We start from the raw sequence: 25,052 nt of genomic DNA on the forward strand, positions 1-25,052 counted from the left end.
CAAAACATAATATTGATAAAGCTAATTATTGTTTTATGTTGAGGGAGCTTTGATGGAATTATATTATTACTTTGTTATTTTATACAAGTTGTAAATGATGGTAGAGATAACCTGATAAACAGAATTCATAAATTTTGGGGGTTTTTTAATGCATAACATTGTCACAGAGCAGAGAGATTATGATCACATGCACAGAGCCTGGTCTATGATGTAGAGTGAGTAGTTGAAGTGAAGTCAGGTAATTGAAGCTGGGAGAGTTAGTTGGACTCAAACTGCAGATTTCTTTGAAAGCCAGATAATGCTGAAGAGCTTCATTCAATGGGAAATAGCAAGTTATTAAATAGCGGGAAAAATGTGGAGAGAAATATTCTCTTTTCCATACTACTATGGCAAGATTGTCATGTGAAGATTAAATCACTGAAGTGTCCATATGATAAACTTCATGTTCTGGAAGCTTTTATTATTAAACAGTTTAGTTACTATAGATTAATCTTCATTACTTGAAAACTAAGGCTATTAGAATATAAAACAGCTCAAAATGGGTTTCAGAAGTTTGATGATCTTTTATAACATATTACTAGGTAACTTATATACAAATATATGTATCGCTAAATTATTTGCCAAATAAATTTTATATATTTATGTTAAGTACATTACACATTATTATATAAATGTATTATTTCTCTATTGTGATATTTGTACATTTCAACTGAAAAATTCAATTTGTCAAGTGAGTCCATGAGCAAAGCCTCCCAAATGAAACTTTGATTACTTCCCAGCTTAAATTGAGGAATAAAGGGAAAACAATCTCTTATTTATTACAGGAAACTTTTCACTTCTGAAAATAAAATTATAAATTTAGTAACAGCCTCATATCTCCCCCTTAAAAGGTGCTGAGTCTACACTGAGGTAAAGTCTTCATTGCACCTGCTACCTCTGTCTACTTTGCTGCAACCAAAGTGGATGCAAGTGGAGCTTCAAGGTGGTGGGAGAGTAAGACGCAGAGATCATCTTCGTCCCCACAAATACATCAGAAATACATCTACATGTGGAACAACTCCTACAGAACACGTACTGAACGCTGGCAGAAGACCTCAGACCTCCCAAAAGGCAAGAAACTCCCCACGTACCTTGGTAGGGTAAAAGGAAAAACAGAGACAAAGATTAGGGACGGGACCTGCACCAGTGGGAGGGAGCTGTGAAGGAGGAAAGCTTTCCACACACTTAGGAAGCTCCTTCGCCGGGGAAGACTGCGGGTGGCGGAGGGGAGAAGCTTTGGAGCCGCGGAGGAGAGCGCAGCCACAGGGGTGCAGAGGGCAAAGCGGAGAGATTGCCATACAGAGGATCAGTGCCGACCAGCACTCACCAGCCCAAGAGGCTTGTATGCTCACCCGCCGGGTGAGCGGGCAGGGGCTGGGAGCTGAGGCTTGGGCTTCGGTCGGAGCGCAGGGAGAGGACTGGGGTTGGAGGCGTGAACACACCCTGAAGGGGGCTAGTGCGCCATGTCTAGCTGGGAGGGAGTACGGGGAAAAGTCTGGAGCTGCCGAAGAGGCAAGAGACTTTTTCTTGTTCCTTTGTGTCCTGGTGCGCCGGAACAGGGGATTAAGAGTGCCACTTAAAGGAGCTCCAGAGACGGGCACGAGCTGCAGCTATCAGCACGGACCCCAGAGACGTGCATGAAACGCTAAGGCTGCTTTTGCAGACACCAAGAAGCCTGTGTGCGAACACAGGTCACTATCCACACTCCCCTCCCGGGAGCCTGTGCAGCCCACCACTGCCAGGGTCCCGTGATCCAGGGACAGCTTCCCCAGGAAAACGCACGGCGCGCCTCAGGCTGGTGCAACGTCATGCTGGCCTCTGCCGCCGCAGGCTCGCCCCGCATCGTGCCCCTCCCTCTCCCCCCGCCTGAGTGAGCCAGAGTCCCCGAATCAGCTGCTCCTTTAACCCCGTCCTGTCTGAGCGAAGAACAGATGCCCTCAGGCGACCAACACGCAGAGGCGGGTCCAAATCCAAAGCTAGACCCCAGGAGCTATGTGAACAAAGAAGATAAAGGAAATTTCTCCCAGCAGCCTCAGGAGCAGCGGATTAAATCTCCACAATCAACTTGATGTACCCTTCATCTGTGGAATACATGAATAGACAACGAATCATCCCAAATTGAGGAGGTGGACTTTGGGAACAATGATATATAGTTTTTTCCCCCTTTTTCTCTTTTTGTGAGTGTGTAATTGTATACTTCTGTGTGTGATTTTGTCTCTATAGCTTTGCTTTTCCCATTTGTCCTAGGGCTCTGTGTTTCTTTTTTTTTTTAATACTTAAAAAAATTTTTTTTCTTAATAATTTTTTATTTTAATAACTTTATTTTAATTTAGTTTACTTTATTTTATTTTATCTTCTTCTCTCTCTCTTTCTTTTTTATCTCCCTTTTATTCTGAGCCATGTGGAGGACAGGCTGTTGGTGCTCCAGCCAGGCATCAGGGCTGTGCCTCTGAGGTGGGAGAGCCAAGTACAGGACACTGGTCCACAAGAGACCTCCAGCTCCACATAATATCAAAAGGTGAAAATCTCCCAGAGATCTCCATCTCAAAGCCAAGACGCAGCTTCACTCAATGACCAGCAAGCTACAGTGCTGGACACCCTATGCCAAACAACTAGCAAAACAGGAACACAACCCCATCCATTAGCACAAGGGCTGCCTAAAATCATAAGGCCACAGACACCCCAAAACACACCACCAGATGTGGACCTGCCCGCCAGAAACACAAGATCCAGCCTCATCCACCAGAACACAGGCACTAGTCCCCTCCACCAGGAAGCCTACACAACCCACTGAACTAACCTTAGCCACTGGGGACAGACACCAAAAACAACGGGAACTATGAACCTGCAGCCTGCAAAAAGGAGACCCCAAACACAGTAAGTTAAGCAAAATGAGAAGACAGAGAAACACACAGCAGATGAAGGAGCAAGGCAAAAACCCACCAGACTTAACAAATGAAGAGGAAATAGGTGGTCTACCTGAAAAAGAATCAGAATAATGATAGTAAAGATGCTCCAAAATCTTGGAAATAGAATGGAGAAAATACAAGAAACATTTAACAAGGACCTAGAAGAACTAAAGAGCAAACAAACAGTGATGAACAACACAACAAATGAAATTAAAAATTCTATAGAAGAGATCAATAGCAGAATAACTGAGGCAGAAGAACGGATAAGTGACCTGGAAGATAAAATAGTGGAAGTAATTAATGCAGAGCAGAATAAAGAAAAAAGAATGAAAAGAAGTGAGGACAGTCTCAGAGACCTCTGGGACAACATTAAATGCACCAATGTTCGAATTATAGGGGTCCCAGAAGAAGAAGAGAAAAAGAAAGGGACTGAGAAAATATTTGAAGAGATTATAGTTGAAAACTTCCCTAATATGGGAAAGGAAATAGTTAATCAAGTCCAGGAAGCACATAGAGTCTCATACAGGGTAAATCCAAGGAGAAACACGCCAAGACACATTAATCAAACTATCAAAAATTAAATACAAAGAAAACATATTAAAAGCAACAAGGGAAAAACAACAAATAACACACAAAGGAATCCCCATAAGGTGAACAGCTGATATTTCAGCAGAGACTCTGCAAGCCAGAAGGGAGTGGCAAGACATAATTAAAGTGATGAAAGGGAAAAACCTATAACTGAGATTACTCTACCCAGCAAGGATCTCATTCAGATTTGACAGAGGAATTAAAAGCTTTACAAACACGAAAAAGATAAGAGGATTCAGCACCACCAAATCAGCTTTACAACAAATGCTAAAGGAACTTCTCTACGCAGGAAATACAAGAGAAGGAAAAGACCTACAATAATAAACCCAAAACAATTAAGAAAATGGTAATAGGAACATACATATTGATAATCACCTTAAATGTAAATGGAGTAAATGCTCCAACCAAAAGACATAGACTGGCTGAATGGAAACAAAAACAAGACCTGTACATATGCAGTCTACAAGAGACCCACTTCAGACCTAGGGACACATACAGAGTGAAAGTGAGGGGATGGAAAAAGATATTCCATACAAATGGAAATCAGAAGAAAGCTGGAGTAGCAGTTCTCATATCAGACAAAATAGACTTTAAAACAAAGACTATTACAAGAGACAAAGAAAGACACTATATAAGGATCAAGCGATCAATCCAAGAAGAAGATACAACAACTGTAAATATTTATGCACCCAACATAGGAGCACCTCAATACATAAGGCAAATACTAACAGCCATGAAAGGGGAAATCGACAGTAACACAATCATAGTAGGAGACTTTAACACCCCAGGTTCACCAATGGACAGATCATCCAAAATGAAAATAAATAAGGAAACACAAGCTTTAAATGATACGTTAAACAAGATGGGCTTAATTGATATTTATAGGACATTCCATCCAAAAACAACAGAATACACATTCTTCTCAAGTGCTCATGGAACATTCTCCAGGATAGATCCTATCTTGGGTTCCAAATCAAGCCTTGGTGAATTTAAGGAAATTGAAATCATATCAAGTATCTTTTCCCACCACAACGCTAGGAGACTAGATATCAATTACAGGAAAAAATCTGTAAGAAATACAAACACATGGAGGCTAAACAACACACTACTTAATAATCAAAAGATCACTGAAGAAATCAAAGAACGACCCAAAGCCTATGGATTGCAGCAAAAGCAGTTCTAAGAGGGAAGTTTATAGCTATACAAGCCTACCTTAAGAAACAAGAAACATCTCAAATAAACAACCTAACCTTACACTTAAAGCAATTAGAGAAAGAAGAACCAAAAAACCCCAACGTTAGCAGAAGGAAAGAAATAAAAGATCAGATGACAAATAAATGAAAAAGAAATGAAGGAAACGATTGCAAAGATCAATAAAGCTAAAAGCTGGTTCTATGAGAAGATAAAATTGATAAACCATTAGCCAGACTTATCAAGAAAAAAAGGGAGAAGACTCAATAGAATTAGAAATGAAAAAGTAGAAATAACAACTGACACTGCAGAAATAAAAATGATCAGGAGAGATTACTACAAGCAACTCTATGCCAATAAAATGGACAACCTGGAAGAAATGGACAAATTCTTAGAAATGCACAACCTTCTGAGACTGAACCAGTAAGAAATAGAAAATATGAACAGACCAGTCACAAGCACTGAAATTGAAACTGTAATTAAAAATCTTCAAACTAAAGCCCAGGACCAGATGGCTTCACAGGCGAATTCTATCAAACATTTAGAGAAGAGCTAACACCTATCGTTCTCAAACTCTTCCAAAATATAGCAGAGGGAGGAACACACCAAAACTCATTCTATGGGGCCACCATCACTCTGATGCCAAAAGCAGACAAAGATATCACAAAGGAAGAAAACTACAGGGCAATATCACTGATGAAAATAGATGCAAAAATCCACAACAAAATACTAGCAAACAGAACCCAACAGCACATTAAAAGGTTCATACACTATGATCACGTGGGGTTTATCCCAGGAATGCAAGGATGCTTCAATATACGCAAATCAATCAACGTGATACACCATATTAACAAATTGAAGGAGAAAAACCCTATGATTATCTCAATAGATGCAGAGAAAGTTCAACAAAATTCAACACCCATTTATGATAAAAACCCTGCAGATAGTAGGCATAGAGGGAACTTTCCTCAACATAATAAAGGCCATATATGACAAACCCACAGCCAACATCGTCCACAATGGTGAAAAACTGAAACCATTTCCACTGAGTTCAGGAAGAAGATAAGGGTGTCCACTCTCACCACTGTTATTCAACATAGTTTTGGAAGTTTTAGCCACAGCAATCAGAGAAGAAAAATAAATAAAAGAATCCAAATTGGAAAACAAGAAGTAAAGCTGTCACTGTTCACAGATGACATGATACTATATATAGAGAATCCTAAAGATGCTACCAGAAAACTACTAGAGCTAATCAATGAATTTGGTAAAGTAGCAGGATACAAAATTAATGCACAGAAATCTCTTGCATTCCTATACACTAATGATGAAAAATCTGAAAGTTAAATTAAGAAAACATTCCCATTTACCATTGCAACAAAAAGAATAAAATATCTAGGAATAAGCCTACCTAAGGAGACAAAAGACCTGTATGCAGAAAATTATAAGACACCAATGAAAGAAATTAAGATGATACAAATAGATGGAGAGATATACCATGTTCTTGGACTGGAAGAATCAACATTGTGCAAATGACTCTACTACCCAAAGCAATCTACAGATTCAATGCAATCCCTATCAAACTACCACTGGCATTTATCACAGAACTATAACAAAAAATTTCACAATTTGTACGGAAACACAGAGGACTCCAAAGAGCCAAAGCAATCTTGAGAAGAAGAAAAACAGAGCAGGAGGAATCAGTCTCCCTGACTTCAGACTATACTACAAAGCTACAGTAATCAAGGCAGTATGGTACTGGCACCAAAACAGAAATATAGATGAATGGAATAGGACAGAAAGCCCAGAATTAAACCCACGCACATATGGTCACCTTATCTTTGATAAAGGAGGCAAGAATATACAGTGGAGGAAAGACAGCCTCTTCAATAAGTGGTGCTGGGAAAACTGGACAGCTACATGTAAAAGAATGAAATTAGAACACTCCCTAACACCATACACAAAAATAAACTCAAAATGGATTAAAGACCTAAATGTAAGGCCAGACACCATCAAACTCTTAGAGGAAAACATAGGCAGAACACTCTATGACATAAATCACAGCAAGATCCTTTTTGACCCACCTCCTAGAGAAATGGAAATTAAACAAGAATAAACAAATGGGACCTAATGAAACTTAAAAGGTTTTGCACAGCAAAGGATGCCATAAACAAAGATGAAAAGACAACCCTCAAAATGGGAGCAAATATTTGCAAATGAAGCAAGTGACAAAGATGAATCTCCAAAATATACAAACAACTCATGCAGCTCAATATCAAAAAAACAAACAACCCAATCCAAAAATGGGCAGAAGTCCTAAATAGACATTTCTCCAAAGAAGATATACAGATTGCCAACAAACACATGAAAGAATGCTCAACATCATTAATCATTAGAGAATTGCAAATCAAAACTACAATGAGATATCATCTCACACAGGTCAGAACGGCCATCATCAAAAATTCTACAAACAATAAATACTGGAGAGGGTGTGGAGAAAAGGGAACCCTCTTGCACTGTCGGTGGGAATGTAAATTGATATAGCCACTATGGAGAACAGTATGGAGGTTCCTTTAAAAACTAAAAATAGAACTACCATACGACCCGGCAATCCCACTACTGGGCATATACCCTGAGAGGACGATAATTCAAAATGAGTCATGTACCAAAATGTTCATTGCAGTTCTATTTACAATAGTCAGGATGTGGAAGCAACCTAAGTGTCCATCAACACATGAATGGATAAAGAAGATGTGGCACATATATACAATGGAATATTACTTAGCCATGAAAAGGAATGAAACTGAGTCATTTGTAGTGAGGTGGATGGACGTAGAGACTGTCACACAGAGTGAAGTAAGTCAGAAAGAGAATATAAAGCCGTATGCTAACACATATATATGTGGAATCTAAAAAAAGCAAATAAAAATGGTCAGAAGAACCTAGGGGCAAGACGTGAATAAAGATGCAGATCTACTAGAGAATGGACTTGATTATACAGGGAGGGGAAGGATAAGCTGGGACAAAGTGAGAGAGTGGCATGGACATATATACACTACCAAACGTAAAATAGATAGCTAGTGGGAAGCAGCTGCATAGCACAGGGAGAACAGCTGGGTGCTTTGTGACCACCTAGAGGGGTGGGATAGAGAGGGTGGGAGGGAGGGAGATGCAAGAGGGAAGAGATATAGGGACATATGTATATGTATAACTGATTCACTTTTTTTAAAAGCAGGAACTAACACCATTTTAAAGCAATTATACTCTAATAAAGATGTTTAAAAAAAAAAAGTGGATGCAAGAGTCTCTTATCATACCCAGAGGGTACAACCTGGAATGCAGAGAATTAAAATGATTCCTGGGACAGAATAGGAGCTGTCTTACCTGCCTGCAGAACCCTCAAACCAGCCAACAGGTTTTAACCACACTTTAATTGAACCTATTCATTGTCCTCACCAAGAACTATGCCAGCTAGAGGAAGGAAAAGCTGAACAAGTTTCAAATGGTCAAAAAATAAATGAACACTAACATGCAAGATAATACTTCATATTTCAGATTTATATCTTTGTCTCTATATGTGCACTCATATATAATATATATACATGTATGTGTATGATATATATTTGTATGCGTGTATATATATAACGTGTGTGTATTTGCATCTGGAAGGATACAAAATAAACTAATAAAATGGTTACTTTTCAAGAAGGTGAGGAAGGAAGTGGTATTTCAAATTGTCACCAAATCAGACCTTAGGTATTATATTTTAACTTTCTAATGTAGTCATGGTCTGTTTTTATAACAACGTAATTTTAACAGCTATCTGTGTCACATGAGCACAAGGGGCTAATTGCCAGCTGAGTCACCAGCAGGCACAATCACAGTGGTTCCTTCCTTTGAAATGATCGTAAAGCCAAGAAACATAAAAGCACATACTTCTCTCTACCTTTCTTACCATAGCCCTATTATCATCCATGCATATTTTTCCTTGGGGAGGATCTTCCAGTTCCACCTGGTCAGCGTCTGCAATGCGATTCATTTTTGGGGTTACCACGGCTTCCTCACAGTTCTTCCTGACCTCTAGCAGGAAATGTTAATACACTCCAGTAAAGTTAACAAGTGTTTTATTCACGTGTTTACATCCTAATTATTATGCTGAACTCAGGGCAGAATCCATAGGAACATGGGGGCCAGAAAATTGAAACATAAATAAAACATTCATTGAATTGGGCAAAGCTGTTTCAACCTTAAAGAAAAAAATGCATTTTTATCTTAATATGAAGACAAGAAATGTGTCTAATTTTTTTCCTCTATACATTTGTCTGGTTTTTATTTTTTTAATCTATTATTTCTATGGAGTAAAATGTACTAACTAGCAAGATCTTTATCAAGTGCTTACAGTATACTGTATACCATGAAGGAACTTAAAAGTAAATTAGTAGGTTCCTGTCTTTAAGGAGCATATTACCAAGTTAGAGAAATAGGATAAATGCATGGGGAAACTTGAAGATGAAATAAAAGAGATTGTGAGAACTTAGAGAGAAGGATGCAGTCTGGAGTAATGAGGAAACTTGATTAAAGTGAGCCTAAAATATATCAGATATCAAAAGTTCTTTGTGCTAGATTTCCTTATATTAGGTAATGTGTAGTTGTATGCATGTATATGTGTTTTATAGATTTATATACAAATATGAACGTTGAAGCTATTCATATATATGCACACATTATATATATATGTGTGTATATATTTTTACATATATACTATACATTCGTATACATTGAATATCTTCAATGTTCCATGACATGAGACACAAACTTAGTTTCATTTTGTGTGCTTCTTGTTTAGTATCACATCATTTATCAATGAAAAAGTTTAGGGCCTACATTTAGTATACACATTTTTGATCACAATTCTCACTATTTTGTGATTAAAATTCTCACTAAATATGATATGATTTTAAAAAAAAAGAGGAAGAAAAGAATGATACCGGTATCCTTGTGCAAAATAAGCACAACAAACACACTCACAGTAAGAACAAAATGAAAGGTTATAATGGAGATGAAAGTTAAAAGATGTCTAAGAGAGTGATTTTTAAGGCAAAATTTACGTTTTATAAAATCTGAAGAAAGCCAGATTTTATGAAAGCTAAGATATTAGAAGGGAGCAAGACCTCCATACATGCTATGACATTAAAGTGAAGGTATTTTAAGAAAAAGCCTCAGCTGGGTCAAAATTTTCTCATCAAATTAGAAAGTGTTAGTGAAATTTGAAAAAAGCTTAAGGTGTAATATAATCCGTTTGTATGCCACTAGGCAGAAGTAAGCTTTGAAAGAGAATTTGGAGCTCAGGAAAATGTACAAAGGCCTCCACATATGTCTTCATGAATATCAAGACGTGATGACATCAAAGAGTGAGAAATAGAAAGAGTGCAGACAGAGAGTAGAGGGTCTTAAAAATCAAAAAGATTGTAGGAGGAACCTGGAATTCTGTCATAGTTACCAACTTATAAGTTACACTGAATTGTAACAAAACCTTTACGTAAGAGTTAAGATATTAAACTGTATTGACCAGGTTTTAAATGCCAGCGTATATTCTTGCTCTCTAATTCTCATTTTGACAGTCATATTCATAGTTTTCATGTTGCCTGGTAATTGTGATGAATATCACATTATGAAGAAGCTGGCTCGTGAATGTCCGGGTTCCTAGAAGTGCATGCAGCTTGCACAGTGTTTGGGCAAGCAACAGTGATGCATGGCTAGGGGTGAGAGGAGTTGGCAACAAAAGCTAGAATCATGAGGCAGCTGCTGGGATTGAGCGTGACTATAAATTGATCCCAGATATGCCCTGCTTCCCCTCGGGGCTCCTTGGTGAAATAGGAGCTTGTATCATCACTAATTTGAACTTGTATGCCTTACAAGCCTTTAATATTAATAAAGTTCAAGGAAAACTTCTGATTATTGAAATATTAAAGACTTGGGCTTAAATTCAAAGCATCTTTCAAAAGATTCCCCAACCTCCCCCTTTAAAAGTAGAAATATAGGTTTTGTATTAATGGTCTTGAATGGAGAGAGGGAACTGAGGAAATATTTTGTTTCTGTACAGGAATTAGGGCAAGTTAGATCTAGTATTGTGTAATAATTCTCATTTTTAAACAACTGAACATCGATAATAATGGCTTTTTAAGAGATCATTTATGCTAGATGCTGTATAGGTAATTTAAATATATATATCTTTTATTTTTATAATATAGATTGTCAGCTTTGACTTAATTTTGTTCAGTCCAGTGGAGATGCAACTATGAGATACCCTAAATGAATTTATGAATAAAAGAAATAAAGAAATCCTGTGAAAACTTAACCAATGAAGTCTATACATAATAAGCAAGCAGATCATCTGTAATAGAAAAATAAGAATTAATTCTCATTTCTCAGTGTCAATGTTAACATCATTTCTTTTGAGAGAGATTTCCTGATGTTTCAATAGTGCCAGGAATTTTGCCAATCATACTATTTGGTGTATTTTACTTTAATAATGTGTTTTGTTTCTATTTTCCCTTTTAAACTTTGAAGTTTATGATGACAAAGACTGTTTCTGTATTACCTAGGGATAACGTTGTCCTCCTAGGGACTAAAATAGTTATTTTCACATAATAATTACTTAGTAAATACTTCTCGAATGAAAATATGCTGAACAAATGATCAGTAATTGTACAACCAAATAGCTATAGAACAGAATCCAAGAGATCCAACTAAGATTACTGAGGAATATTATCAGTGTTGAAGGAGCAGATGGTATCATAATTGGATCAATAGTTTTGTTCATCTTGCTAGGAGAAAGATTGTATAAGCAGAAGGCAATAGTCAGGCCAGGTAACATAGAAAAAGGCAATTCGAAATACCAAAGGTGGCAGTGCTAAGCTGACTGAGTGCACTGTTCGTTGGGTTGGCATGACTGTCTGCCCACTCACCCCATCTATTGGGTGAGAAGGCTGCATCAGGCTATTAGAATTTAGCATTCTGACATTTGAATCATAAAATTAACTCCTGTGGTCAGTTAATCAATAAACCTTCTGATAATTTGGATCCCTACATACTTTTCTTGCTTAGAGACAATAGGCTGATTTTCAAATGCAAATGTCCATTCCATTTGACATTTTGATTCTTCCTCTAATTTCAATAATTGAGATTTCTGATTTTTTTTCAGTCTTAATGAGTTTTGTTAAGATGACATATCCCTGAAAGATACATGCCAACAAAATCAAGTTCTTAACTTCCAGAACGGAGGGTGCAAGTCTAGTTCCTTGTGATTTATGCAAGTGTAGTATCACTCATGAGGCTTCCTGCTCTCATCTGTGATATGAGGTGTTGTCACTTAACCTAACCTATGATCACTGTGACATTACATAAAAAACTATAACAGCCTTTCTCTTACAGGCAGTCAGCTGCTGACTGTGACCAAATTGTGGCTTTGTGTTGTAATGGGACCAGAGACCACCTCTAGCCTTAATCACATGCAAAGCATCAAGATGCAAAATCTTCAGATCACACAGATGTCTCTAGGAAGCCGAAACTACTAATCAGAAAGTGAGTAGATTTGATGAATAAGTCAGTGAAATCAAGACATTTGGCTTTTGTTTGTCCATTGGAGGAACTTGAAATTTTCAGTAGAGGAGAAGGCTTAAAATACTTTTAAGATACTTTAGACACTTATATTTGAGTTGCACAGACCCAAACAGACACCAGACTTTGGAACAAATAAAAGTAGCTTTAGACTATTAAGGTTTGTAAACCCCACTTTTTATCAAAAGGATGATATATTCAACTATAATAATATCAGAATTCTATGGATAGATGGAGCAAATATCTTGAATACATTTTTCTGTTGATTTTCTTACTGTGCCCATTTGGTTTTGCCCATAGGCAATAACTAATTTCTTGAAAGAGGATCTATAAGAATAATGCCAGCTGCTGACCTAATCATCATTTCTGTTCTTCCGCAAATTGGTAAGGTGAGTCATTATTTCCTCTTTCAAGAGAGATTTAACCTTGTGTATTATATGGGTTGCTTTCATTAGCAGAAGCTTCAGCCTTGTGTTATTTGTGGAATGCTGATGATTGATTTCATTGTTCATAGTGAATACCTTTTGAAATTGTATCTTAGATGTCATTCAGCGTTTCTTGGTATTGCTGACTGTTAGCCATTTAAGTATGGCTTATGGACCTAGCACCTGTGTGTTTTGCAAAGCAAGGCAGCAGGTGAAAAGACAAATGAAATGGAGGCATATTTTAGATGGTGACACCTGGTCCCCCAGTGAACTGATTTACAGGCCAGTAACCATTCAGTGATAAAATGAGTGATTAGGTAAGCCGATTCAGTATTTAGTATTCAGTATTTAGAAGATTGAAATGACTAGTTTGTTTCCCAGTGGGTCTGTCTAAACAGATATTTGGTGACCTAATATTCAAAATTACACAATTGAATAACACTCAGGGCTTTTTGTCTGGGACTGGCATAAGACTGTTGAGACACGATTAACAATACAGAACTGGTAGTTATGAAGTTCAAGTGAAAGGTGCTTCTCTTGCTGTGTTAATTGGTCCCCAGTCTGCTGAGCATGTGCCTAGCTGTGAGTTGGCCATTCCTCATCCCCACAGCAGGGCAGTGTGTCTCCTCCTCTATTTTTTCAGGTAAATTACTTATCTCCATTTCAGTAAACTTTTTATCTTGTTCTTTCGTTTGGAACATATTCCTCCGTTTCTTCACTTTGCTTGACCCTCTGTGTTGGTTTCTATGCATTATATGAAACAGCTGCCTCTCCCAGTCTTGAAGAAGTATTAGCCTGTATAGGAAAGGAACCTTATTGTTCAACTGTTTCCGAGCTCTTGGTTGTCTTTTGAACCTTTGTTATTGTCCAAGCAACCGATTTTATTTGCAATAACGCCTAGTATTTGAGAGTGTACCAAGACCCGCCAGGGTCCCAAAGGAAAGGACCTCAGTCAGCACCTAGATTCAGGCTGTTGGAAGCCAGTCCCTCCGGCAGCAGCTTTTAAAGAACTCAAATACATACAGTCCTGTGGGACCACAAGCGTAAGCCCCACTGACCTCCAGAGCCAGGCAATCTGGAGGTGTCCCCTGGCAGGAGACACAAAAATCAGGGTGCTAGACAAGGGTATAAGTCCCCTTTGGAAGACACCAGTGAGCTGGAGCAAAGCAGAGAGAGAACTCAAAGATTGCACCCACCAGCCTTAGTTCCCTTGAGAACACCTCCATAGGCTCCTTGAAATGTGCCAAACCAGAGCCTGCCCCTCAGGCCAAAACTCCTGGACATGCAAATAGGCCTCTTTCTCCAAAAGACTGGGGGTTTCAGCCTGTTGTCTATGCAAATGCCCTGGAGGCGGTAATCTGCCAAGAACTATTTCTCCAACTGTTTAAGTTCCATGGGACACAGGAATGCAAGTCCCCTGGCCTTCAAGACCAGGTGATGAAGGGGTGTCCTCTGGGCTACATCCGCAAAAACTGGGTCACCAGATATACATAGAAACTCCCCTCTGGGAGATACACTCTGCAGCAAGGCAAAGGGGGAGTGCCAAGATGGCTGGCACCTGCCACGAAAAGAAAATAAAGAACAAAAAGAAAAACCTAAAAAAAAAAAAGGTGGGCTACCAGGGAGAAATAAAGTCTAGAGATAAATAAGTAAATAAATAAATCAATTAAATAAAAGGCTAGAGTTAAAAAAATAGTGCCCACCAGACTCTATGTCCTGACAATATCCCAGCACAACCCTGATCCTCATTCTAATGCTTTAAAATTAGCAAATAAGCCTCTTTCACATGAAGCCTGAGGACTTTTTAAAGGCTGTTTCAGCTCTGGGCCGTGGGGTGAGTGAGTTTGCTTGTGACCCACCCCCTGCCCCCGCCTTTTTTTTTAACATCTTTATTGGAGCATAATTGCTTTACAATGGTGTGTTAGTGTCTGCTTTATAACAAAGTGAATCAGCTATACATATACATATATCCCCACATCTCCTCACTCCCCGCATCTCCCTCCCTCCCACCCTTCCTATCCCATCCCTCTAGGTGGTAATCTTCCTGTGCTATGCAGCTGCTTCCCACTAGCTATCGGTTTTACATTTGGTAGTGTATGTGTGTACATGCCACTCTCTCACTTCATCCCAGCTTACCCTTCCCCCTCCCCCTGTCTTCAAGTCCATTCTCTAGTAGGTCTGTATCTTTGTTCCCGTCCTGCCCCTAGATTCTTCATGACCATTTTTTTTTTTTTAGATTCCATATACATGTATTAGCATATGGTATTTGTTTTTCCTTTCTGACTTACTTCACTCTGTATGACAGACTCTAAGTCCATCTACCTCACTACAAATAACTCAGTTTCATTTCTTTTTATGGCTGAGTAATATTCTGTTGTATATATGTGCCACATCTTCTTTATCCATTCATCTGTCGATGGACACTTAAGTTGCTTCCGTGTCCTGGCTATTGTAAATAGAGCTGCAGTGAACATTGTGGGACATGACTCTTTTTGAATTGTGGTTTACCTCAGGGTATATGCCCGGTAGTGGGATTGCCGGGTCATATGGTAATTCTATTTTTAGTTTTTTAAGGAACCTCCATACTGTTCTCCATAGTGGCTGTATCAATTTACATTCCCAACAGCAACAGGGTTCCCTTTTCTCCACACCCTCTCCAGCATTTATTGTTTTGCTTGTGAGCCCTTTAAGAGCTGTTTCTCAGTTCACCACAGCCCCATATGTCTTGTGGCTGTGAGTCTAGTTGGTTTTCAAAGCTAGATAATTGGGGGACTCATCTCTCAGGTGTAGGTCTTAAAAGTTGGGGCTCCCAATATGGAATATGAACCCTTCACTCCTCAGGCAGAAGAGCCAGGTTTTGAATTCCTTCCCAATTGCGGGTCACCATGTGGGGTGGGAGGTTGGAAGGTGAGGTTTATGCTAAGATTGTACCTCAGCCTATCCTACTTGCTTTGATGTGTTTTGTTTCCCTTCTTTGCCTGATGTAAAGAAGCTGTTCTGCTAGTTTTTAGGTATTTTTTAGAAGAAATTATTCCATATGTAGCTTTAGATTTGTTATGTTCACAGAAGGAGGTGAGTTCAGAATATTCCTGTTTTACCATCTTGAACCAGAACCCACCTCTTCTAATAGCTGTAGATTTGTAGTATAAGTTACTGCTCATTGTTTGAATTTCTTTTAACCATCAGCCACTTTCAAGTTGGATATTTATGTTACAAAAATCCTGAGCCAAATTACTTTGTCTCAGTTACATCATCTGTAAAATAGAGAAAGCAATCCATAAAATAGGTAGTGATACCTACCATATAGAGTTGTTGAAAGGATAAAGCAAGTCAGTACACATGGAGAATTGAGAACTGTTTATGTTATGTAGTAAATTATTCGTAAATGTTAGCCATGACCACAAAAATAACAATGATGATGGAGAAGATAAGGGTGATGAAATGATAGCTATATTATGTAACCTTTAATATTCAGGTCTCTGCTGGTTTGTAATAATTCAAAACACTACCAGACTCTTTCCATATTAAAATATAATTTTCAACTTCTCACTAATCAAGAGGAAAATATAGTCTTCAAGGAGACTCAGGCAGATATGACACTGCATTGAATCTTATGCAGTTAGGCAGAGGGGGCAAAAATCACATAGCCTACCTGGCCATCTGAAGAGTGGATCTAATAACAGGCTTAGGAACATTTTCCTAAAGAAAAAATTAGGAGAGAGAAATTCCCTGTTGAGTAATTAAAATAAACACAAGCACGATTTCAAAGAAAAATTTATTAATTAGTTTAACAGTTATTTATTGGGAACAAAGTTCTAGTGGGAGGAAAATGACAAGCCACAAAAATCTGCATGCATGGTATTTCTCATAGCGATAAGTGGTACTGAGACAAATGGAATTGTCATCTTTTGTTGGGTCTTAAAGAAGGAATCATTGAGAAGAGACTAGACAACCAGATAATTGGAGGAAGGGAGAAATGAGTCACAAAGCATCGTCAGGAAGAGCATTCCAGGTAGAGACAACATCAAGTCAAATGTTCTAAGGCAGTTAAGATGTGATGACACTTTAGGGTATTTCAGAAATAATAATAAACCCGTATGGGTTAATCTGAATGAACAAGTCTTAAAGCAATAGGAGATAGTGTCAGTGTATGTAGGACCTTTCAGGAGTTAAGTGAAAAACTGCTGACAGATTTTGAGCAAAGGAAAGAAATCTGAAAAGGAGCTCTCTGGTGCTATGTTAAGAATTGACTATTAGGAAGGAGAGTAAGGACACTGGGAGAAAACCTTTAGAAATCTGTTATATGAACCTAAGCAAAAGCACCATGGTAGGAGTGGAAGTATTGCAAAGGGACTGGATTCTGAGTGTACTTTCATAAAAAGATTTGTTTATGAATTGATTATATCATAGAAGTGAGAGTTAAGTGCCAAGTGCTTTGGGTAGAGAAATGCAGAAGGTTGCAACTGCTTTGGGGGAAATTGAGGGCAGAGCAATTTGGCAATGGTGGAGGTGGGACTGGTGAATCGGTAAAAGATACCACGAAGGACCAACAACCAAGAAAGAATGATGTTCCAGATGCCAAATGAGAAGATATTTCAAGCATAAAAATATCAACTCTGCCAAATAATGTTAAGTCAAGAAAGGTGTAGAGTAAGGCACGACCTTGTCGTTAAGCAACACAGCATCTCTGGTAACCTTACGTGGAGTAGTGAGAATGAAAGTCTCTTCAGATGGGGAGGAGTCAGTAGAATTGCTTTTCTTTTCTAGAATACCTTTTCACAGACACTGCAGGGTAGCTTTGTCACATCAAGGTCACTAAGCTCAGAAAGGGGTCTTTGCTATTTCTGACTCGACCTGATTCTTTTCCTTGATCAATGTGGATTCCATCAGAGCACAAAACCTCTCCCAGAATCAGAGTGAGTGGTGGTCATGATTCCTTCTATTTTTAATTTTTCTGGCTAACTAGGCCTAGCACATTGACATGATAGGAATCTAACCAATATGATTGGATTTAATAAAGCAGCATATGGCATTTGTGTGGGTACTCATTACAATCGCCAGCACTCAGTCACTTGTTTATTATTCTTTAAGCCATGCACATGCAGCTTGAAGCTAGAAACGTGGTAGCAAATTTTACATCCTCTAACCTAGTACTCACTGTGAGTGAAACATCATAATCATCTTCTTTAGAAACCTGTTGTTATAATCCAAAAAGTTAGTTTACATCAGAGTATCTTTAAGACCTATTTGGTGTGAATTACATTATTTGACAACTGGCTTCTCAATATCTCCATTTGGATGTTAGGAGACTGAAAACTTAACATGACCTAAGTTTAACTCCTGGTTTTCTCTGCTAAGCCTACTTCTCCTGGAGTTTCCCCAGTTCCATTTGATGACAACTCCATCCTTCTAGGTATTAAGGGTAAAGTACTTGAAGTCATCTCTGAATGCTTGCTTTTTCCAACACCTCAAATTCAATTCACCAGCATATCCTGTTTTCTTGACCTTTAAGTTATATCCAGATCCAATGACTTTCCACCACTTCTACTGGCAATATCCTGCCTGAGTCACCATCAATTCTAAGCTAGATTTTACTGCAGAAGCTTCCTAATTTGTGTTTCTAAGCTTTTTCTGCAGCTACATTTTATTATCCAGATAGCAGCCAAAGGAATCTTGTACAGTGTAAATCTGGTGATGTCACTCCTCCAGTCTGGGTCCTGCAGTGGTTCCTGAGTTCCTTCAGTGTTCTGCGAAGACTTACCTTATGCTTCCTCCCTGTTCTCCTTATTTCTATAACCTAATATTCTACAGCTTTATCCTTCACTCACTCTGTTCTGGCCAACTGCCCTCCTTGTTCTCCTTTTTCTATTGTGCATAGTACTTACTGTAACATACTATATAATTTACAGATTTGATTTATTATTATTTGTAAATTTTTCTGTACCTCCTTGCTAGAATTTAAGCTCCATGAGAGAAAATGAAACAAAACAGAACAAAACCAAAAAACAAACAAAAAAACAAAAACCCTTGTCAGCTTTGTTCAGTGAAGAATCAAAAGTGCTTTGATCTGTCTGGCATCGCGTCTAGAAGGTGCTTAGTGAATATTTGTTGAATGAATTGAATAAATGAATTAACTATTTAATCGCAAAATAATCTTAATGATGTCTATGTATTGTTATTATTTCCATTTCATAGATAAGGAAGCCTAGGCACAAAGAGCTTAAAAATATTTAAATTAATACAGCTAGTAAGTGACTGAGCTTGAATTTGAATATAAAAAGTCTACTTCTAGAATCAACAATTAAGTACTCATGTTAGCACTCTTGAGAACCATACTGCAACTGTCCCATTGTATATGAATAATACAGAATAATATTTATTTTGAAATTAAAAAAAATAAGGGGACTGTATGTGAATAGATATGAAGAGACATCCCTGTCATGTTATGAAGTTTAAAAAATTACAGAACAAGTTCTATAGCATGATATTATTTTAAAAATTCATGCACATATACATATATATATATATATACACATAGATATTTGTTCTCCAGTGTTGTTCATTTCCTTACTTATGAATATATATAAAGAGCAAATTACCCTAGAAGTAGATATAATATGGAGAAAGGGAATTTTTAGAATAATCTTTTTATTTTTGAGTATTTTGCAAACAGCAGTTCTTACATTATAACTTAAATAATTTAAAAATAACCAATATAACAACAGAATCCCCATAAATACCAAACATGAGTTCATATAAATGTCAACTCCCCTTTTCCCCAATGACGTTCATAACATTTTTGTTTACCTCAAAACAAAAACACATCCTTTAGCATGGTAATTGGATTAGCTAATTTGGTCCTCAGTGGGAGTGAGGATGCTGCAGGAACCTTTACTACTCCTTATGTATATCATTACATTTCAGTTTCACAGTATTTTGTTCATTAATATTCCCCAAAGCCTACGGAAGATGCTGGCAATGTTTATTTCTTTCAAATGTGATTTAGGTTGAGTGGTTCTGCACTTAACCCTCCACTTCCCCAGGTATAGCTTTCTGAACACATGGTATTCTCCCAACAGTAGTAGCAGTGATCTGCAATAGAAGATGGACAGGGAGTGGCATATTTGAATTCTTTATGGGTCATAATTTGTTGACAAATCCTTGAGAGTACATGTTCCTTATTGAGAATAGCTGTTCTGATATGTTAAATATTAGGAAAATTAACATGTTCCTAATTTATCCATTTGGTCATCCTCAAAACAGGACTAACTGTGTTTTTATATAATTTATAATATAAGGTATTGTCTTTAAAAGTTTTGGTTGAAATAGCTTCCTATATACATAGTAACTAATTGATGGCCTCCAGATACATTTGTGAAATTCAAATTTTTTAATCTTTAGGGGTGGCAAACAAGGAAAAAATCAATCATTTCATTTTCTTTTCAGAAATGAATCGATTTTTTCTCCTTACTGATTCTATTTATATTAACATATATATACATTTTTATCAATGTAGCTTTTTATTAATGTAATCATTTTATCTGTATATATAATCAATTTAATTATATTACTTTCATTATAGTGCAAGTTTTTAAAAATTATATTAACTGAGTGGTAAAGTGAAAGTAGTAGACTGACTGAGCAGGAGCAAATGTATTATCCACAGTGCTTTCTGGTGTAGACAGGCATGTGGAGGATGGAGCCCATGCTATCTATGTGCATGTGACATAATTAATAGGAGAGAGGAGGAGATAAATACAGTTTGATTGGATCAAATGAAACATAAAGTTGAAATAGCATAGGAGTTCTAAATTGTCATTCTATATTAACGTCCTGAAAACGTTAGATTCCACTTATAAATTTATAATTACGTTTTCATGCTCAAAGTCAACTAATTTTTTGCTCTCTTTTAATGCCATCAGCTCTTGCTTCAATTGGCCATCTAAGAGCATTTCAGAGCCAAGGTTATTAACATATTTCTAAACAAGAATCTATTTCCCATGAAGTCTCCAAGGTGTTAAATTTTAAGCCAATACATATATTATGGTAGTTAGGGCTCTCTGATTTTCATTTATGCATATCCCAATCAGCATATGATCACAGCTGGAAAAATGAGCTTGAGTAATGAAATAAATGAGATCCAAACCAATAGTTTTTCTTAGAATAGAGACCATTAGTTTAATTGCCACAGATGGATGATAATCAGGTCTCAAAGCTCTGGTACTTGGAGTAGTCTTTTAAACCTCAAATATGAATTTAACACTATGTTCTTTGAATGATCACCCAAGTGGAGTAAAAAAAAATATCCCCATGCTGAAAAGTGATAAATTTACAATTTACTGAGGGAATATTCTGGGAATTCTGAGTTTTAAAGTGATCCCTCAAATCTTTAAGTTCAGTATGCAGGATGCAGTGGGTGGAGCGGTTTACCCAAGGTCCTCACCTGTAAAATGGATATTATCATATTCTTCATCAACATCATCATCCTCATCATCACCATCACCATCACCTTCACTATTATCATCATCATCCCTATTAATAGTGTTGGGTTTATTGAGATAACAGTTATAAACCATTAAGCATATCCCCTGGTAGGTAATAACCAAACACAAGCGTTCTTCATGGATTCTTAAGTGAAAGTTGTATAATGTTGCTAAGTCTCAGATTCCCCATTTGTAACATGCAGATTACAATGCCTATTTCTAGGCTTTCACGAGTATTAAATTTGAATAATGTCTGTATTGTATAGTACTTAAACATTACTTGACATGTAGCACCAGCCATAAAATTGAGTCCAACTTGTCAAATTCAAAATTGAGTCAAAAATATTCTCACAAAGCAGATGGTCAAAGCTGTGTAGAATTAGCTTTCAAGGAACATTCACTCTCTGAAACTAGAAGTCGGTAGATAAGTATTCTTGTTTCTCTCATCTCCTACATTGCACTGAATCCTCCCTACAAGCCCCTTATAGACATTTATCTATTTTTATAAGAAACATCTCTAAACAGTAAATCTTAAATTAAAAAAATTCCAATGAATGAAAGAAGAATTGAGAGTAATTTAAAATATGAACATTTCTATATATTTTCAACCTTTCATCTGCAACTCCCATCCTTCTTAGTTTTCTCCCATGTTAGTACTGAACTTTGCTTTAAGAAGACAGCTTTTTCATCTCAAAGAGGTAGCATAGAAAGAGCAAGGAATTTGGAGTCAGACTAGCCATGTTTATAATTCCAGCACTGCCAGGTAAAGATATAAAACTTGGGCAAGTCATGGGACTTCTCAGTTTTCTTTTCTATAAAAAGTGGGTAAAAGTACCACTACTGTAAAGTTCTATAAGGATTACATATAATACGTGTGAAATTCCTAACAGGTACTAATTAAATTATAGCTCTCATAACTCTAATTTCATGTTAAAATATACCCTGTTCTCCGTTTGTTACTCAGATTTTTCCATGGATAAAATCCCTTAGGAGCAATTATCAAGACAATTCTTTCATAGACTAGTTTCAAGGTAAATTCCCCGGTTGTTTCAGCTTTACTCAGTTCCTTCCCTTTGTCTTGCATTCTCCCTCCAGGCTGGAAAACTACAAAAAAAAGAGAGTCATTGACTTTAAATAGACTGGTATTAGCAACTTGAAGGAGAGTTTCTTAAAATTCTGTCTCCTAAACTGAATATAGAAAATATTCTATTTTCTTTCTAAAAATGTAAGCTCTAGGCCTCAGTATCTAGAATATTCTGAATTCCAGAGACAATGATGAATTTTACTTCTCAGAAAAATCTGAGCTCCCTTTCCCTCCATGCTTTACTTTCCGCAAGTTTACCCTGTCCTTGGAATATTTTCTTTTTTCACCAACCTGTTTCCCATTTAGACAAGACCTTTTCTTCCTTCAGGTCTAAGTTCAACTCAACCTTGTTTTCTTAATTTGAAAAATTCACTTCTATTTTATCTTAGGTTTCTGTTTCATGATAATGATCACAGATGTAATTATTTTCTTCACATTTTTTCTCCCTCATGGTATGTCCATGAGAGTCAGGAGAGTTTGTGTGTTTTCCCCTTTATAACACCAGCACAGAAATAGAGAAAGGATGAGCTAGGAATGCCAGTGATGTATCTATTACTTGTGTTGTGTGATTCTTTCATTTATTTTTCCACTTATCTTTGTGATCCAGTTGCATTGCTATCATTTTTCTCTTCTCATAAAATAAAACCAAACAATAAAAGAGAAGCTTAAGATAATAGTCTAGTAAAAATTATTTCAGCTAAAACATAATTGAGTAAATGTAAGATAAAATTTACTAATATGGGTCGGAGAATTTTAGATTTATCTCCAAAGGTCAATTTCTTAATCTCTTTGGAAATTTGATTATTACTTTTATTAAAAGAAGTAAAGAAAATGACATCTGCAAAAGCCAATTTAATTACTTTTAACTTTTGTTATATTTCCAGCTCAGCCTCTACTGTGTGATTTGGGGCAAGTAATTAATTTCTTGCCTACAAAATGGAGGAAGAATTGAACCTACCTCATAGAGTTTTTAAGAGGTTAAAATGATTCAATATATGTAAAGTACTTAGACTATTATAATTGCTGTTAGTTAAAAAAATCCTATAGTATTTGACACTATACCTCTAAAATTTCTTAGATATGACACTTATACCATCAAGGAACCCATGTGTCTTGCCATTTCACCTCTCTGTTTAGTAAAAATACATATTAAATGAGTTAGCATTCACTTTTTAGTAACTAATTTGTTCATGGTAGTTTCAACATTGCACATATATTGCACAAAAATTTCCTATATTTGCTTGAAATATAGGAAAATTTAAAACTCAGCAAAAGTTTTGCCCTTTACGTATTGTAGATGAAACTATATGAAATAGTCTGGTTGGTTTTATTGGCTAGGACAGCAAATACTAAACTTGATTCCTTATAGTGTGAATAAGTTAGTCCCATAAGGAGCTTTCAGTAACAGTTCGGTTTACCAAATAGCAACCTAATAGATGGACAACCCCCTCCCGTGGTATCTGAAAATCACACTGGATTGTGAAAGATTTTGCAACAACAGCTGTACCAATCAGCAGGACATACCCAAAATGTTAATTCAAAAACGTCTAATAAAGTGTTAATGTAAGGTCTATTTACAGAGATGGAGGTAGGATAAAAGGATCCAAGAAGGGACGGTGAAGCATTCTGGCACCAGCAAATGTTGGACGCCTTTATTACCTGTTTGCCCAAAGGAGCAATGTGATATAGGGAAATGAGGGGAACCTAGCACTTGGTGAGAGTGGCAGCTGTGGGAATTTGATCCCTGAGGCAGAGGAAATCAATCACCGTAAAAAACTGCAGCTTGGCAATAAGGAGAGGAAGGATTGAATCTCTCTGTCTCCCTCTCCCTCTCACTCTTCCTCTCCAGAGCACCAATTCTCTGCTGCTGCCTCTGCTGGCCAAACCAAAACTGAGGATAGAGGAGTTGGGATACAGGGGATGATGCAGCCCATGGAAGTCAACCCCCTGCAACCCAGAGAAGGCGTAGATGGGAGCCCAGAGGAAGCATCTGTTGGGAAAATGGAGGTAAGTCAGCCCAACAACCTTCTGGACAATTTCATAATTTTAAGGTACTTTTATCTTATATTAAGTGAATTCAGTTATTTCTCTGCTTATAATAAAATTTGTGTAATCAATCAATGTGAATAGGAAGAAAACATCTACACGTGTATGACACAACTTGTATGGCTCAGCTTTTGTGAATAAAAATAACGCAGGAATACTTTTATTCCCTAGTAAATGAAAACTACTTACAAATGGAATTCAGTTATTTTCTAGTCACATTAAGATTTTAAACATACTTTCTATATTACCTTGGCAGGCCGCTCGCTATCTTTGAGTGTTTATGTTTCCCTTATGCTGATAAGCATTTTCTTCCCTGGTCTTTTGGTTTTAACATAGTAGTATTTATTACAGAAGCTTATGCTATAATTATGTACAGTATTGTCCTTTATTGTTCAGGCTTGCGAAACATTTTCATTATTAGTTGAGACTTAGGACTATCAATGTTTAGGTCCAGTACAGTTAGGACAGCAGGTAGCAAATAATGACACGTTTTCATGGTTATCTTGCACAATTTTAATGGTACTATGAGATCATCAAATTCACATAATTTTTCTTTGGATTCCACGCCAAAGCCAATTTGAGATCATGAAAACATAGAATTCTAATAATTAAGGGAATACCGTTATCCAAATAAATTAGTGATTTATCATATTATATAAACATATACACA

General features: G+C 37.1%; 1 long non-coding RNA gene across 1 annotated transcript; it reads left to right on the plus strand.

Annotated features, from left to right (window-relative positions):
• The first annotated feature begins 896 nt into the window (after positions 1 to 896).
• LOC307185572 lies at positions 897 to 24,339 on the plus strand. Its single transcript, XR_013828098.1, has 4 exons — positions 897 to 1,110; positions 12,159 to 12,308; positions 12,645 to 12,733; positions 24,186 to 24,339. It is a non-coding gene; the product is annotated as an uncharacterized lncRNA (long non-coding RNA).
• The last annotated feature ends 713 nt before the right edge of the window (positions 24,340 to 25,052 follow it).

This window comes from Stenella coeruleoalba (genome assembly GCF_951394435.1).
Source record: "Stenella coeruleoalba genome assembly, chromosome: 4".
Lineage (NCBI taxonomy): Eukaryota > Metazoa > Chordata > Mammalia > Artiodactyla > Delphinidae > Stenella > Stenella coeruleoalba.